The sequence below is a fragment of the Centropristis striata genome, chromosome 20 (assembly GCF_030273125.1).
Source record: "Centropristis striata isolate RG_2023a ecotype Rhode Island chromosome 20, C.striata_1.0, whole genome shotgun sequence".
In the NCBI taxonomy this organism is placed as follows: Eukaryota; Metazoa; Chordata; class Actinopteri; order Perciformes; family Serranidae; genus Centropristis; species Centropristis striata.
This window is the reverse complement of record NC_081536.1, coordinates 1,945,866-1,964,207: the sequence shown is the minus strand read 5'-3', so window position 1 is coordinate 1,964,207 and position 18,342 is coordinate 1,945,866. Positions and strand designations below refer to the sequence as shown.

General features: G+C 37.0%; 1 protein-coding gene across 1 annotated transcript in view; it reads left to right on the top strand.

Moving 5' to 3' along the window:
* The first annotated feature begins 6,562 nt into the window (after nucleotides 1-6,562).
* The window catches only part of LOC131993243 (gamma-aminobutyric acid receptor subunit pi), a 97,880-nt gene continuing 86,100 nt past the window's right edge, over nucleotides 6,563-18,342 (top strand). Inside the window, exon 1 of the mRNA XM_059359048.1 lies at nucleotides 6,563-6,731. The gene's annotated coding sequence lies outside the window, so the exon portion shown is untranslated. The remainder of the gene's footprint in view (nucleotides 6,732-18,342) is intronic.

Below are 18,342 nucleotides of genomic sequence, written 5' to 3'. Positions count from 1 at the left end.
AGCTAGCTTCTGTTAGCTAGAGCAGCTGTTCTCAACCTTGGGGTCCCGACCTCAATTGGGGTCGCGAGATGATTTCTGGGGGTCGCCAAATCATTTTGGAAGTCAGCTCTGTCTCCACTGTGTTAAAGTGTTCATGTGTTATAGTCATTTAATGCCTTTTTTGGTAATTTAGTGTTTTTTTTGTCATTTTGTGTCTTCTTTTAGTCATTTTGTGTCTTCTTTTGGTCATTTTGTGTCTTTTTTTGGTCGTGTTGTGTCTTTTTTGGGGTAATTTTGTGTATTTTTTTGGCAATTTTGTGTCTTTTTTGGTGATTTTGTCTTCATTTGGTCATTTTGTGTCTTTTTTTAGTCATTTTGTGTCTTTTTTTGGTCGTGTTGTGTCTTTTTTGGGGTCATTTTGTGTCTTTTTTTTGTCATGTTGTGCCTTTTTTTGGTCGTGTTGTGCCTTTTTTGGGGTCATTTTGTGTCTTTTTTGGTGATTTTCTGTCTTTTTTTGGTCATTTGGGTTCCTTTTTTGTCATTTTGTCTTTTTTGTCATATTGTGTCTTTTTTGTCATGTTGTGTCTTTTTTTGGTCATTTTGTGTCTTTTTTGTATGATCTGAACTGCGCATGTGAGATTGTGTTCAGTGAGTGGGGGTCGTGGACAACATGCATGTTAAATTGGGGGTCGCGACTCAAAAAGGTTGAGAACTACTGAACTAGAGCAACAATGTCATAGAGTTCTGAATCAACCAACTAGCCACTGCTGTTCATAAAGTCAGTACACAGAAAATAAACTTTTATTTACTTAGCTTAACAAAGTTGCACACTAACTAACTGGCTAACTAGCTATATGTGGCCCTGTGGTAGTGAACATGGAAAATTGTGGCCCCCTGCAGCATTTAAGTTGCCCATCCCTGTCTTAGAATGATGACCCAAAAAATGTTTTGGGCTATGTTCTATTGTAAATGATGTAGTTCAACTAGATGCTAAACTATCACAGAAACTACAGGATGTAACCTTTCAAATGAAGCCTCACATTCATGCATTTTAGCCTGATCTGTTCTAAGCTTTTCCATTTGGTCCATGAAAAATTGAGGCCCCCTCCAGCATTTAAGTTGCCCATCCCTGCTCTAAGGTATTGATCATTTTTTGGCCAAACTTGTTGTCATTTTAGAAATCTGCAACAGAACTTGTGCCATTTATATACACTCGATATACTAGATCTTCACCTCTCCAAGTCAAGGCCAGTAGATTTCATGGTTGACGACACTCGCTGCCCACAGTCTTCTGCTTGGGAAATACATTGTGGATGAGTGATTTCTAAGGCTTTGCACCAAAATCCATCACATAGATGGAGAGGGCAAGGTCACCTTGCAACTGATTGAAAACGCTTTTTTAAATAGATGAATTGTTTAAAGATTGTATTTGATGAAATGTTGCATAATGCATGACCATGCTAATATCCCAGCATGCTCTACTGGTTCTGTGGTCAAATGTTAAATGGACAAGACAGACAGAAGCACTCTGCAATGCTCCAGTGGCATCTGAAACACTCCAAAGCCTGACTACACTGCCACTTGGAAACATATCTTCATCTCTACATATCTATATACACTGTACAAAATGTCCGTAGATTTTAGGGTGAAAAACTGCTAAACCATGACAGTAAAAGACTGTAAAATGATAAATGAGTTAATTCAGTTTCAGTAAGAATGAAACACCGTAAATGTATAAATCAGCCAAAACAGTATGTTTTACTTCTTTTTTTTTTTTTAAATACATTACTCTACTGTAATATTCACTGGCACTGTGTTTGTGTCAAAAATATACTGTTATATACAAACAAACTTGAATATCATGAATAAAGATGAAAGTGGCAAAAGACAAAAACTCAAATTTCTGAGAAAAATAAATCAGATATTCTTTAAGATTAAAACCAGTACATTTACGAGTAAAAAATGAAAATATTTTGAGATTTTAGATGCAAATTTAAGTGAAAGCAACTGATATTCTGAGATAAAGTTTTAATGTGTAAGCCATCACTGTTATTTTTGCATTTATCTTTTGTAAAAAATACTTTTTCTAACTGTTAAATGTTCTAAACACAATATCTCTAACAAAAATATACTGTCATATTTAATAGTAAAATCTTATGAAGTATTTTCTTGTCAATTATATGGCAGAACAGAGTTTCTTTTGATGGAAAAACTCTTTATTTATACTGTAAAAAATGGAATAAAATGGCAATCTTAAACCTAGCCAATATCTTTTTACCGTAATATTAAAAAAAGTTGCACTGTATTTATTACGGTAAAGTTCTGGCAACCACAGCTGCCGGTTTTTTACCGTAAAAACAACAGTTTGTTTTTTTACAGTGTAGCTTATAACACATTGAATATGAATGATGTATTATACAGTTGACCCCTTGGGAGCCCAGGAGATCACTGCACAAATGCTTGAGAGCTTTGGTTCCAGGGTGCACCTTTTAATTTGATCTCCTGTGGTGAAGCAGGTCTGATGGAACCCGGAGAACACAGCCCACATAAATCATGCATAAAACATGCACATGGCCATATAACTGAGGGTGAAATGGTTTCGGTGGAAGCTGCTGCAGCAGATGAATGAAGGCTCAGCTGGACGCGGTGAAATACCAGGATTCAAATGTGACAGGGAGCTATAAGGGAGAGATTCATCACCTGTCGGAGGAGGAAAAGGTCTCGAGCATGATGGCCTTCAAGCTGGTGGCCTCATCTTTTCACCTTTCTGTTCCTCTCTGCATAAAGAATGGCAGAGGGAGGCTCCCCTGTGAGAACTTCAAGGATATTCAGAAGATATTAAGCGCACACATGACAAGGACAGCCAGAGATGGCAGGTGGCAATTGGATGGGGGAATGGATAGATGGTTTTTTTTGAGCAGTAACGAGATCTCAATAGTCACACAACTATACTTTCTATTTTCCAACATAATATCTGTAGAAGTGAATATTTTCTCGCCCACATTTTTAGCTCCCTACAGTCACGCGTTCTATTAATTATTCATATTTAAGACTGGTTTGACCTCTGAATCACAATTTGTGTCTCTCTGCAAGTTGTGAAGAGTAATTTCCACTTTGTTTTTTAGGGGGAGCTAGCAGGTCAACAAAAGATGCCACATAGAAGTGGTGTACATCATCTAAAAGCTGGGAACCAGAGTTGTAATTTTAGATGCAGCTAAGAACTGTATGTCAAGTCGTTCTAGTCATAATTCGGTGATAAAAATTGGTCAGAAAGAAAGCCAGTCTTCCTCTGAATTCCCCAGGTCTTTGGAATGTGGCTGTAAAGTTTTATGAAGTTGATTATTCTAGATGTCACAACAGGTCATTCTATACAGTGAGGTTAAAAAAAATAGTCTTGTTACCATGGCTACCACGGGGAATAACATCATCACACGTGAATAAAATTGGGCTCATTAAATCCACAAGAGTCTCAGTTTTCCAGTTATACACAATTTATGCAATTCCAAGACTGTTTATGGACACAAGCATGCAGAAATATTCATGTTGGGATAGGTATAAAGTGGGCATGTCTGTAAAGGGGAGATTCGTGGGTCAAAGAAGCATTTTTAAAATGGCCATGTCATTTTTTCCCTCGACAAAAATCCTAAATTTGAAAGATTTGGAGCTCTATTCTGCCTGCTTCCTGACAAAATATGACACGGTTGGTCCCAGTGAAGTCATATTTTGCTGCCTATACAAATGCCATATATTGACGTTTTAATTTATTTTAGGGGACACCAGTATAATCCGTGTATCATTCGTTCTTTCCATTTTCAATTGGCAATCAAAAATCAAATAATGAAAAATTTACTGGTTATTTTCTTATTTGTTTTTTATTATAACACAAAAAATGAAAAAAAAAATGCACGTACAGTAAATATTCAAGTGCATTTTAAACTGATAATCCACAAAAAAATCAAATATACGTATTTTTGATCAGAGCCTTATATTGAAATATGAAAAAACAAGCATTTTTTTCATTTTTTGTGTTATAATAAAAAACAAATAACACAATAACCAGTCAATTATTTGATTTCCAATGGAAAATGGAAAGAACGAATGATACAAGGATTCAGTATGTTCATATCTTTTCCTGCTGTTTTTCTCTCACCAGTGTTTGTAGCAAAGTACCACAAACATTCTTTCCCCCCCTTTTTTTTCTTGCATTGATTAAAACTCAGAATAGAGAGAAACTGGAACTAAAGACGTCACATTTACACAGTATGAGCCGCCAGGTCACACCACGTTGACCTTTAGATTTCTGAACACCCCGCGGCAACTGAGACTGTAAATGAGTAAAAAATGTGAATGAGGTTGCTGAAATGTCACTTCTTCCAGCTGTCAAACACTTTGTAGTCACTTTGCATAAAATACAGTATTATAAAAAACTGATTCTCAGATTCTTTGAAAAGCGCAACATATCTGTGGTTCTCTCTCTTTTCTTTTTATTCATTGAACTCTATTGAACCAATAAAATGCCTCCAGAGAATCTCTGCTGTTCTGAAATACAGTAGCTCCACTCTGATGCCTTAATAATCCCCAGAGGGAACTCCTCTTGTTTTTTCCCCTTTCCACAGTGAGGTCAGAGGTCAGGGTCAGAGAGAGAGCAGACCCCCTGGAGCTGGAAGCTAATACATCTGTGGACAGAAGAGATTTCTGTCCTACTTAAGCACGCTTCAGCTGAGAGGTTGAGTGGTTAAAACCTTCTGGAGTCGACGACAGCGCCGGAGCATGACGTCTTCATGACGTCACCACGTAAAAACGAAGCCGCGTGTTTCCTGCTGGCAGCTGAACTCTAAAGTTTTGGCTTTTCCACAAGTTTCCATGTCCAATTTAATGCATCAACTCTTTTACAACAAAGTAAAAAAAAAAAAAAAAAAACGCCTCGACCAAGTGTAGTGACATGATGATTTATTTGTGTGTTTCTATGTGTCTTTTGTGTGTTTTTATGTTTGTTTTTGTGTGTGGTTTTTTGTAATTTTTGTATGTGTTTTTTGTAATTTTGTGTGTTTTTATGTTGTGTTTTTTTTTTAATTTTGTGTTTTTTTTAAATGTGTTTTTATGCGTTTTTTTTTAAAATTTGTGTGTTTTTTGTAATTTTGTGTGTGTTATGTTATGTGTTGGGTTTTTTAAATGTGTGTTTTTTATGCGTTGTGTTTTTATGTGTTTTTTGTGTGTGATTTTATGTTGTGGTTTTTTTTTTTAAATTTGTGTTTTTTTATGTTTGTGTTTTTTGTGTGTGTTTTTATGTTATGTGTTTTTTTAAATTTTGTGAGTTTTTTTAAATGTATTTTTGTGTTTTTATGTGTGTTTTTTGTAATTTTTTGTGGGTTTTTTGTGTGTAAGTCAAAATTAAAAAAATAATAAGTGTTTCTATGTTTTTTTTGTGTGTTTCTATGTGTCTTTTGGTTGTTTTTATGTGGGGTTTTTTTTTTAATTTTTGTGTGTGTTTTTGTATGTGTTTTTTTTTGGTGTGTGTTTTTATGTTGTGTTTTTTTTTGTGTGTGTTTTTTATGGGTGTTTTTTGTGTGTGTTTTTATGTTACGTGTTTTTTTTTTTAATTTTGTGGGTTTTTTTAATGTGTTTTTGTGTTTTATGTGTTTTTATGTGTGTTTTTTGTATTTTTTGTGTGTGTTCAACATGCTGATCCAGTAAGTCAAAATGAAAAAACAATAATCAGGTCATATCGGTCATCAGGTTGTGCTGAAAACAATGATACCAACAGTCATGGTAAAGATTTTTAATTGCTTTATCCAGGCAGAATGAAAAGGAGTCCAAAACCGACAAAATAGCCTCAAACTCCAAAGGGTTAAGCATCTCCTGCTCCACCATGCAGCCACTGACTGGCAACAGTTACGGCACACATGTGAGCTAAGATCAGCTGCTGCCTGACCAACCGCCCCTTATCCAGACCTTAAGGGTGTTTTGAATGGAAGTGTCCATGCAAAGAGGTGAGGCCTGGGGAAGGATGTCCAGCTCCATCCATCAGAGGAGCACACCTTGGCTCCTCCATCCTGGCTTGGAGCCCCTAAGCGTCCCTTTTATTCTGAATCTTTAGTCCAAACTATTTGTCCCTGTGAAGCTGATTAGAAAGTATAATAGCTGCAAGTGCTGCTGCCAAGCGTTAAACGTGCCCTGACAGGATTAATATCACTTGATTTCTTCAAAGTACCAAAATAGAAATGGAATGATAACACGCTGCATGTGTTGTGCGTCATAATAGATTCCATTATTCCACTGTGATGTCTTTGATTTAAAAAGATGTGGATTGTTTGTTGAGGGTTTGAAGAGAAAAATATCACTAAATGCCTCTTTGATACTTCCTCATGGTGTTAGTTGTGGCATAAAATACTGTTTTTTCCTTCTCTGATTGTAATGAAACGGTAATGCACAGCCGACATCATCACGACAGGTTTCTGGGCTTCATCTTGGGCAGCTTTGGAGACTCCAAATCAGCTGCGAGTGCATGGCGTGCGTCATTGCGCAGCGGCGCGTCCAGAGCATAGTGGTTAATGGGAATCCGCTGACAGAGCACTACCAGTTGTTTGTGCGGGGCATATGTACGCGCGGATCAGCAGGTGCTGTCTTTAACAAAAACTGGATGGAAGTCACGGCGACAGGCACGATCTGAGGGAGGAAATTCATACGGAACGGACTCTTATTTCCAGGATGCGCTGACATTTATGACACGATCACGGCGGTATCAGTTGCAGGTAAAGTTGGGATTTTAACTTTATCTTCCCCTGGTTGTTGTTGTTTAAATGGTGGCGGTAAATGCCGTTTATGTGTCTGCTGCGCCTCAACATTTTGGAGACGCTTGTTTTCTTTTGGTGCGCCTTTTTCTCCTCAGCGCGCCTTTGAAATGGAGCGTGATGTGTTTGATGCAGGCGGACGATTTAAACTTTGGAGTGATCTATATTTAAAAAATCATGTTCGTGCACATGTTCATGCGTCGTCACAGAATCCAGACGGTGTTACTTAACAGCCAAATGCATGCTTTGTATGCTGTGTGTGCGCGCGCACATGCACGCGTCTCCCTCCTAAATTCTGCTGCTTTCAATTAATTCTGCCTGTTGGTGCACCAGTGCATGGATGATGCTCTTTCTCCGTGTGAATAAAAGGTTCAGGAGGGTTAACAACTTTTTGCTTAGGCACGCTAGCCACTTAATCATTGATTGATTTCCCCCCAGGGCCATTTCTTTTTTTTTTTTTTATCTCTTTGATATTGTGTTCAGTTTATTATAGGAGCAACATTTAAGTATTCCAACTGATCCCATCAAGCAACCTTTAATTGGGCTCAGGGGTGATTTTTTTTTTTTTTGCATGACAGTTTATAAAGTGACATGAAGGTGAAGGTCAGGAATGAATTTAATAGAGCCCCCTCAGGCTGCTGTGTGTGATACTGGGGGACATAAATGGAGAATTTATCAGGGTTAAACACTTCCAGCCTACAGACATGCAGTCCAACCTTGTGTATTAGATACTTCTTATCAATGCTGATGTCTACTTTGGCCAGTCTTCTACCCCAGCAGCTCTGCATCAGATAAAAAACAGTTAAGCTGTCAAGTCAACAGACAAATGCTGGAAGCAATGCTGTGATTCCACTGTGATAAAAACTAATTAAAATCACGCTAATGCTCCGTGAAGCCCTGTGATGATGAGTTTCCCCGAGTCCTCCTCTAATTTCTCAAACTATATTTACCACAATGATAATAATGCCTGTAATCAGTAGAATAAGCGCAGATTGTAAGGCAAGGCACACTTAATTGGTGCAGATTTTTATTCACTGGTTTGGGTATAAACTGCCAGCTGCCTTTTTCAGATTTAGCTCTCACACACAGTGCAGCAGGCCAGGCGACACGAGAAGGGAAGAGAAGAGATTTACATAAATAGAGTTGTGTCGAGATAATGGAAAGGCTCTCCGTTATCATCAGAACTCCAGAGCTGGGGGTGTTTTTTCTTTTCCCTCTCAGATGGACAGCATTAGGAGAAGAATTTTAAAAAATAGTCCGGTGGTTTAGCACCAGATTTGGGAAGAAAGGGGACACGTCGGACAAAAGCACCACATTTTTTCCACATGCTCTCTATCACTATAGGTTTCAATTTTTGGTAGGAGCCACTTCATCAAGATTGCAGATCGGAGATGGTAGCCATATAAAATCTATGAGAACCAATATATCTTCTAAGCCACTTAGAAGATCAATCTTAGTGTCAAAATATACATTTTCTGGGTCAAAGAATAATTTAAAGCTACTGAGAATATCACTAGATGATCAAATAGATATGTTCATTTTTTGCCATGTATGTACATAATTATTAGATTCCAAACATTTTCAGCTCAGGATTCTCTGCTGCAGCACTTGAAGCGAGTTGCCTACCAGTCTGGGTGAAAATGAACATTTCTATTTGATCAAATAATTATCTAGTGACATTCTCAACAGCTTTAAATGATTCCTGGACCCAGAAAATGTAGATTTTGACACCAAGATTGACCTTCTGAGTGGCTTGGAAGATGTATTGGTTCTCATAGACTTTATATGGGTGCCATCTCGGATCGGCCATCTTGATGAAGTGGCTCCTACCAAAAATTGAAACCTATGGTGATAGAGAGCACGTGGAAAAAATGTGGTGCTTTTGTCCAGCGTGTCCCCTTTATTTAGCTAAGCCGCCTGACTAAAAAAAAGAGCAGCAGTTTTCTACAACAGAATCAGGTTTGATTGGAGTGGCTGTGGCTTATTGGACATGTGACAGCATTGTCTGTCTGTATTGATTTCCCCCCTCTCTTTCTCTCTTTCTTTTACCTGCTTATTGACTGCTTTCTGTGGTCTAGAAAGCTAAATGGGAGTGTTGCCGTGTGCCACTGTGGGGCAACTGGTGATTCATTCCCACCACCTCCCCCATCAGTCACATGCAGACCTTCTGACCTCACTTTTCTGGTACGTTTCAAACAGTGGTGGTTCTAGACCAGTTTTACTGTGGGGGCCAAGGAGGGGCCAGTGTTTAATCAGAGGGGCACATTAGCACATGAAAGAATGGCAAAGATGATATTTAAGCATTCAAAATCTTTCAATGTCTTGAAAAAGACACACAATGACCAAAAGACACACAATGACCAAAAACTAAAAACATAATAACATATAACAAATAACTAAAACAGACACAAAAAAAAGAAACATAAATGGCACCAATGACAAAAAAAGACACAAAATTACCAAAAAGACACAAAATAACACAACAACAGACACAAAATGACCAAAAAAAGACACAAAATAACACAACAACAGACACAAAATAACACAACAACAGACACAAAATGACCAAAAAAAGACACAAAATGACAAAAAAAGACACAAAATAACAAAAAATGACACAACAGACACAAAATGACCAAAAAGACACAAAATAACACAACAACAGACACAAAATAACTAAAAATGACACAACAACAGACACAAAATGACCAAAAAAAGACACAAAATGACCAAAAAAAAGACACAAAATGACCAAAAAGACACAAAATAACACAACAACAGACACAAAATAACTAAAAATGACACAACAACAGACACAAAATGACCAAAAGACACAAAATGACCAAAAAAAAGACACAAAATGACTTACAAAGACATGTAAAGACATGAAAAGGTCTCAAAAATGGACAAAATAGCCCATAAGACTCCATAGAGTTAAACTGTTATACAATGTAACATTCTGGGTTTCTTTTGTGTACAATGAGATATTGTTTGAACAAAAAAAAGGTTAGAATTGTTTCATTGTTATAAATTGATCATTTTATTATTAATTTGACACAGGGGCCACAGGCTTCTTCACAGGGGCAGTGGCCCCTGGAGGCCCCTGTGTAGAGCCGCCACTGGTTTCAAAGCAGCAGGTTGGTTTTTACAGTGCAGGTGCATCACGGCTGCAGATGCGCCACGATCTGGTCTTCATCTCGTGGGATCTCGCCTTGACTCAGTGGCACGGTGTCATGTGTCATCTGTAATATAATCTGCTGGTCCGAGTCCTTCTGGTTTATTGTCCATGTTGGAGCTGTCAGTGTCCAGATGAACTGGTTTCCCTCAGGCTTTTCTTTTCAAGGATTAAACGTAATTACATGTGAAATGTGGCCGAAGCCCAGAGGTGTGGCCATGATGGACCAGAGGCTCCGCACACACAATGTTTCAGGGAGATTGTGATTGAGTCCAGAGTATCTCAGTGTTACCCTACATAGAAATACAGACTCTCCTAGATAACTGTAGATTTATATTGTAGCGTGGTGATTATTTCAGCTTTTGGTGTGGTGCACTGTAAAAAAATGTTTGTAGAAATAACAGTAAAACTCTGTCAAATACATCAGAAATAGGGCATAAAATGAAACATTTTATATCACCGTATTAGACACTTAATTACCGTAAATCAAAGAATAGCACAAAACTTTTACTTTTTTCTGTCATAAACTGGAAGAAACACAGGTTTTAGGTAAAAATATAACATTTTCATGCAAAATTTATGGAGAAATACCATGATGTGTGAATGAATGACACAATTACCCTAAAAATAACAGGATTATTCAGACTAAATTACAGTTCTTGCTGATATTTACATTTAAATTTACAGTAGAAAACCCACTCACTGTAATTTTTACGGTGAAATTCTGGCAACCACAGCTGCCGGGATTTTACCGTAAATTTAACAGATTATTTTTTAAAGTGTATGCTTCAGGGAGATTGTGATTGAGTTCAGTGTATCTCAGTGTGAAACCTACATAGAAATACAGCCTCTCCTAGATAACACTAGATTTATATCGTAGCATGGTGATTATTTCAGCTTTTGGTGTGGTGGGAAGTACACTGTAATAAAAATCTGTTTAATTTACGGTAAAATACCGGCAGCTGTAGTTGCCAGAACTTCACCTTAAAAAATACAGTGAGCATATGTAAATGTAAATGTAAATATCAGCAAAAACTGTAATTTTTTACTGAAAAATCCCATTACTTTGAGGTCTAATTGTGTCATCATGGCATTTCTCCATAAATTGTACATGAAAATTTTATATTTACTGCAAAACTATGTTAACTACAGTTTATGACAGTAGAATTCAAAGTTTTATGCTATTCTTTGATTTACGGTAATTAAAAGTGTCTACTACGGTGATGTACAATGTTTAATTTTACAACCTGATGGAATTTGACAGTGTTTTACTGTAATTTCTACTAACATTTTTTATATTCAAGAGCCGTTAAATCGATATAAATAATCAATTTAAAATAAGCTTGAGAAAGGCCCTAAAAGAATCAACAAGGGACAATAGTTCTGCTAACTCTTATTTCTTTGTTGTGAAATTAGGTCATTAGCGAAAGCTAGCGGCTAACTGATGCTAGCGGCTAACTGAGCTAACTCAGCTACAAGAGTAGCCATTAGCGTATCAATGCTAACTCAAAATTGTGGTCGCAACATTAGCTGACATTTCATAGCGGCGTTACAATCGTGCCAGAGAAATTCAGAGTTGAGCAAACTCAAAAACAAAACTTATAATATTTAGTTTAATTGTCCAACTTAAAATTTTATTGAAGTTTGTTGCCTTGAAATTTTGAGTTCACCCAACGTTTCTTTTTTTGCAGTGTAGTGGGAAGCCCTAAATACTACAATACCCATGAGCCTTTGCTGCTGTTGCTCTGAAAAAAGCCTTTTATAGTGAATTGAAAACACCTTGTTGTTGCTGTTGGGAATTCATCCACACTTGAATTAACTTTATCTGTGGATCGTTACACTTTACTCACTTGTCTTCTTTAATCTTTAGCTCCACCTCTCCCTTAGTGGCACATAAATAACCTTGCTGATTGGGTTTTTATTCTTACTTCTTATCTGGGGCTGCTAGTTAACCTCTCTACCAAAGTTTTATGAGAAGAGGTTCTTCCTTTGAGGTTTTTATCAAAAAATCAGATTGATTTTGTAATGTAGCTGTTAGAGCTCAGTTGATATGGGATTTTTTTAAACTGATACCAGTTTTAGGAGAATAATTCACCAATGGTGGATAGTATACCAAGTTTTTCCAGTTCATACATTTTTTATATGGATTGTACACTGATATGACTATGCAAAAAACAATAAAAAAACATTTTTTTTAACAATTAACACTTGAAATGACAAAGACAAAATGTAAACCATACTTTGGTGTTTAATTTTCGCCTCTTAATCTTAAGATTTCATTAAACTTTTTTTTTTTCAAAAATAACCCTGACATGGATTCTATTGTTTTTTTTTCCAACAAACTTGATTTATACAAATAATTGTTTTCTGCATTTTATGCTCTTAAAATATTATATTATATTGGCACATGTCAGGCAACATAAACACCATTACCAATGGATAACTTATGGGCTTTTTTAAAAACTGATACCAGTTTTAGAGGAGAATAATTCACCAATGGTGGATAGTATACTAAGTTTTTTAGTTCATACATTTTCTATATCGATTGTGCACTGATATGACTATGCAAAAAACAATACATTTTTATTTATTTTTACAATTAACACTTGACATGACAAGGACAAAATGTAAACCGTACTTTGGTGTTTAATGAAATCTTAAGATTAAGAGGTAAAAACTATTATTATTTTTTTTAAATAACCGCAATTTGGATTCTGTTGGGTTTTTTCCCTACAAACTTATTTTTATTTATTTTATACAAAGAATTGTTTTCTGCATTTTATGTTCTAAAAATATTATATTGGCACATGTCAGGCAACATAAACACCATTACCAATGGATAACCAAATGTCTGTGATAGTAGCCGTTTAATCTGTTGTTCTGTAGATTAAATGGGGAGAATTTCACTGTCCATCCAATCTGTGGAGGTAATTCAACTGTCATGTTACATTGCCTATCAAAAAAAAAAAAAATTAATGGGACTTTCCTTTTCCAGAACTAACGGTCCCAAAAATAGTTTGTCCTCCTATGCGAATCTAGAACTAGTGAACTTTGTAGTTGGACCTTTAGACAGAGCCAGGTTAGTTATTTTACCAGTTTGCAGACTTTGTGACAAATTTACCGGCTAGTGCCTTAAACCTGCACTCTTTCTAATGGCCACCAGGGGGCGACTCTAGTCAGATTATCCCAGCCACGGGATATGACTGTCATTAACTTGCATTGTAGCAAAATCCGTGTCAGTTTCACGGAAATTTGAGTGATTCCGTGGCTATTCCACGGATTTTGAGTTAAGCAAATCCGTGGCTATTTCACGGATTCCTGTGAGACCACTACTTTTAAACAATCAATGCTCGCTTCATATTTGAGAACATAAAAGTGTCAACAGTCTCCCATCTCTTGGTAAGAAGGCATACAGTATACGCATGTTTCCCAAAATTTAAAACAATCCCTACTTCATCATTATAACTTCCATTTTTATGGCTTTTCCATCTCCTCTGATCCCTCCTCCTCCTCCTCATCCTCACCACTGTAATTGCAAGGCTGCAGATTTCCTCCCCATACAGTATGTTTGAGCGGCAACGCTGCTGACTCATCCCAATAATAATGCAGAGTGATGGACACTAGAGACCACTGTCTGAGATGATGAGAAGTAGAAGTCACTCAGAGCCTCAATCGAGACTTCTAAATGCACAGATGAAACAGGAGTGGAGAGTTCTCTGCCTCCATGATGTCCACAGAGTCCTTAATGCCTCTGTGAGACTTCGCCTTGGTGTGTTTGAAGGAGAGAAAGAGACGGATCAAGAAGGAAAGTGAGGCTGAAGGGGCCTCATACAGTACGCTACGCAGAGTAAAGTCACTTTTATATAATAAGAAATGCTGGTTAGACTGGTTTAACCTTAAAAGGAACACTCCACCGTTTTTTCATATTAAAACATGTTATTCGGTCAAGTAAGACGAGTTGATACAGACCTCTTGCGTCTCAATGCGTGCACTCAGTCGCCCTGGCGCGCGGCGCCACTTGGCTAGCACTTAGCTTAGCCCAGTTCATTCATTAGGATCCAAACAGATGGACAGTTAGAAGCGACCAAACTCCTCCACGTTTTCCCTATTTAAATACAGCTACACGAGTAGTTAAACGACCAAGTATGGCGACACAAAATAAAACGTGGCGCTTTTCTAATCGGATAAAAAGGATAACTATAATGTATGGCGGAATAGCACTTGGGAGCACTTCGACTCGGCGCAGTAATATCATCAGTCCTGACGGAAATGAGAGGGAGCGGAAGTGATGATATTACTGCGCCGAGTCGAAGTGCTCCCAAGTGCTATTCCATTTTGTGTCTTTTTTTGATCATTTTGTGGTCAATTTGTGTCTTTTTTTAATCATTTTGTGGTCATTTTGTGTCTTTTTTTGGTCATTTTGTGTCTTTTTTTTATCATTTTGTGGTCAATTTATGTCTTTTTTGGTCATTTTGTTTCCTTTTTTTGGTCATTTTGTTTCTTTTTTGGGTGATCTGAACTGTGCGTGTGAGATTGTGTTCAGTGAGCGGGGGACATGCATGTTAAATTGGGGGTCGCGACTCAAAAAGGTTGAGAACTACTGCCCTAGGGGGTGCCGCAAAATGTAGTAACAGCCATAATCTTTGTATGTATGGATTTAGGATCAGGAGTCCCAACTGTTTTCAATCAATCAAGCCATCATTTTATTCACAAGAAATTTTCACTAAAGAACTTTTATATCTGGAAGAAAGTAAATCAATAACAATAAGAAGAGAAACAATAGTTTTTCTGGACTCAAATTTTTCTATAGACCCTAAACTACAACTTGGAAGTGAAAACCAAACTTCAACACCAATTTGAAATGACTGAGCCTTAAACGACCCCACTATAAAGACCCGACACTGACAACAGCACTGGGCTGCTTTGATAACAGAGAGGAAATTATTCCACCACACAGTGTAAAACGCCATTGCTCTTTCCATCACTCTCACATTAGTGATTCTTTAAGAGCTATTTTTGCTCCAATTGTACTACTTCATAAATCTCTAACGAAATAAGACTAGAGACTGGACTGAAGTTTGAGTGTGAGGGAGAAAGCTTTGAAACTGCGTGCGTACGAAGTCTATCGTCTGAAATAACACCAGCCTCCGATATTTCTGTTTCCTTTCCTGAGATTATGGATGATTAACAGAGGAGCAGGAGCATTAAGGACATTGTTGGCACACCTTTCACCAACTACTGATGCTGGCAGATGAGATAAGATGATAATATGCTCACAATATATCTAAAGCAGTCACTTGTTAAAGCAAGTCAGAGATTTTTAATTATAGATGTTAGTAGGGTGAATCAGCAGAGTCCCCACAATACGATTTTATCCAAATATAGTCTAGACGGAATTGTCCAAAAAGTGAAAGTGAGCAGCATTTATGGGTACAAGTCGGGAACCGGCCTACTTTACTTATTTCAAGGGTGCTGAATCCAAAAAAAATGGTTCCCAAGCGAAATTGAGTTTTTGACCTTCTAATTTGCATATCAATATGGAGGCCATTGGTCGTTGGACCATTTCCCCTTAGTTTTTTTGTAAGTAGGCAATCAAAGATGAGGATTTTAAGTTTCTAGATCTATAGTCTTGGGTCAGAGCAAGGATATAGTGGAGGCTCAGTGTCTTTATATACATGCGCAAAATACCAGCTTTTAAGGTGAAATTAAGCATTATTTGTGTCATTTTTTAAGAGCGACATAAATATTCAATCAATATCACTTTTACATGTTCCAGTTGGTATTTTGCATATATATATATATACATAAAAAAGACACTGAGCCTCCACTATATCCTTGCTCTGACTCTAGACTATAGATCCAGAAACTTAATTTCCTCATCTTTGATTGCCTACTTACAAGAAAACTAAGGGGAAATGGTCCAATGACTGTGCAAAATGGGCAATTTGGCGGCCATTTTGATATGCAAATTAGAAGGTCAAAAACTCAAAATTTCGCTTGGGAACCATTTTTTTTGGACTCAGCACCCTTGAGATATGTAAAGTAGGCCGGTTCCTGACTTGTACCCATAAATGCTCCTCACTTCTTATAGGAGGCCTTTATTCTGAAATCCGTCTAGACTAATACTTGAGATCACGATATGGGATTTTAAGCATTTTGCGATATGGTGAGTATTACCGTACAATATATTGCGATTTAACAGTTGTTGTTTTTTTGATCAAGGTCTTTTTTTATTTTTCAAATACATCAGACATACAATTAAAAATTAAAAATAAATTTTAAAATACAATTCTCACATGAGACAATCAAGTCTAGTTCCTGTCCAATCAAACAAACCTCCCAAAGCCAAAGACACCGACACATACACAAACTAGGTAAATAAAAAAAGGAAATCACAACGGAGAGAGAAAAGAAAAAACAAAACAAGACAAAAACATACATACATTTGGGTTACATAGAAATGTTAGTAGCTGCCATGCTTTCAACAAAGGAAATAAATGGCTGCCAAATGATCTAGAATTTCCTGGTGGTCCCTCTTACAGTATATCTAATTTTTTGAACATGTGAACATGACTCATGCCCAGGTGGTTCCCAGAAAAAGGCGATTTAACTGTTTAACTGCATTTTGTGTCCACAAAATTACATTCAATCAAGAATTGTTTTGTCAAATAAGAGGAAATTGTCAATCTATTCATCTCACTTCAGTCTTTTTATTTCTCCACAATGAGAGTCAAACCCACAGACTGACCAACAAAGTATTCAGTCAAACTGAACTGATATCAAACATGTTGGACAACAACAACTGCAGCATTTTATCAAACTTTCCTCAACTTTAAGCTTGAGGCAGAGTTATTTCGACAACTTCCCGACACGATATCCTGACACATGGTGCTTTTAGATTCATAGATCTTCTGGTTATATATGATACCAGTTTTTCCAGTATATTCCTAAAAGTGAGCACGGCGAAAATACTGATGGCCAGAACATTAAATATGATACCTGGCGACCATGAATAGATTTATTGCCACACAAAATATTGCAATACTATGATGTATCGATTTTTTTCCCCCCACCTCTAGATGTTAGTATCTGAATGTCTGAATTCTAAATTAAAAAGGAGAAACTGCAATACTTTTGCTGAAAATCACCCATTTTTTCTTTCAGAAACATTAATTCATTCATTCTCCTTAATCTATTATCTGCACTTGGGTTGCAGGGGGCTGAGGCCGGTCACACATAGAGACAAACAACTATTCACGCTCTCATTCACTCCTATGGGCAATTTAGAGTCACCAATTAAACCCAAATGCATGTTTTTTCGACTGCGGGAGGAAGCTCTGCTGATAAACCACGCTGACACAGGGAGAACATGCAAACTCCACACAGATTAGCCTGTCAGAAACATGTTTCCTTATTAATAAATATTCATATTTAGTACTTTGTTCTTTTGCACCAATACACCACAACAAATTCCTTGTATGTGAAAACCTACATGGCAATAAAATCAATTCTGATTCTGACGTGAGTAGCCTATTTTTCCAAAGCAATTTTTTTTCCAATTTGTTACAGCTAGAACAGCAAGAGTCTACCTATAATACCATTAATGATATTCCTGTCAGTGACTGTACAGTATGCTGGTGTCCACAACAGCAGGGCCCTACTGTACTGGAATGCAGCCATCATTAATGCAATTCATTACACCTGTGTTTCCAGCTGTAACATGTCAAAATGTCTGCTGGGGAAAAGGCTTGTTACAGCTATGCAGAACTCCTCACCCAGAGTCATCTACTCTGTTTATTATACAACAAACTATTGGGGGAAAGGATACTGTTACATAATGAGGGAAAAGGAAAATGCCAAAAAGCTGTTATGAAACAAATAAATATACATTTGAGGCATGTATAATATATGAATATTGATTGTCAGAGTGGTAAATCACACACAGCATTTCCTCACCAGGTACAAAAGAAAAAGGAAACCTCCTGGGACAATAGAAAAGTCTGACCTTTTCTTTTACATGACAGTTCTTTTAGAAAGAGCAGAATGTGTCACAGCCAAATATCAACAACGTTAAAAACTTGATTGACAAATTGGCGTTGAATTTTAGACATGTGGTGCATTTTTTTTTATGTTTTTAGATATGATTAGGTAATAGTGAGTGGGACAGAACATGATTAACGTATATGTAATTGCTAAAAAGATGTATAATATTAGAATCAGTGTATTATTTTAATTGTGATGAAAACTGACAATTTGGTAATGAACCCCAAGTAATGTGAGAAACCTATTTTTAGACTTATTTGACTTATTGTTTTCTGTCACAGTTCGGTTAGGCTTAGACAACCACGTGGTGAGGTTAAAGTGTCACAACTACTTGGTTAAGTTTAGGAAAAGATC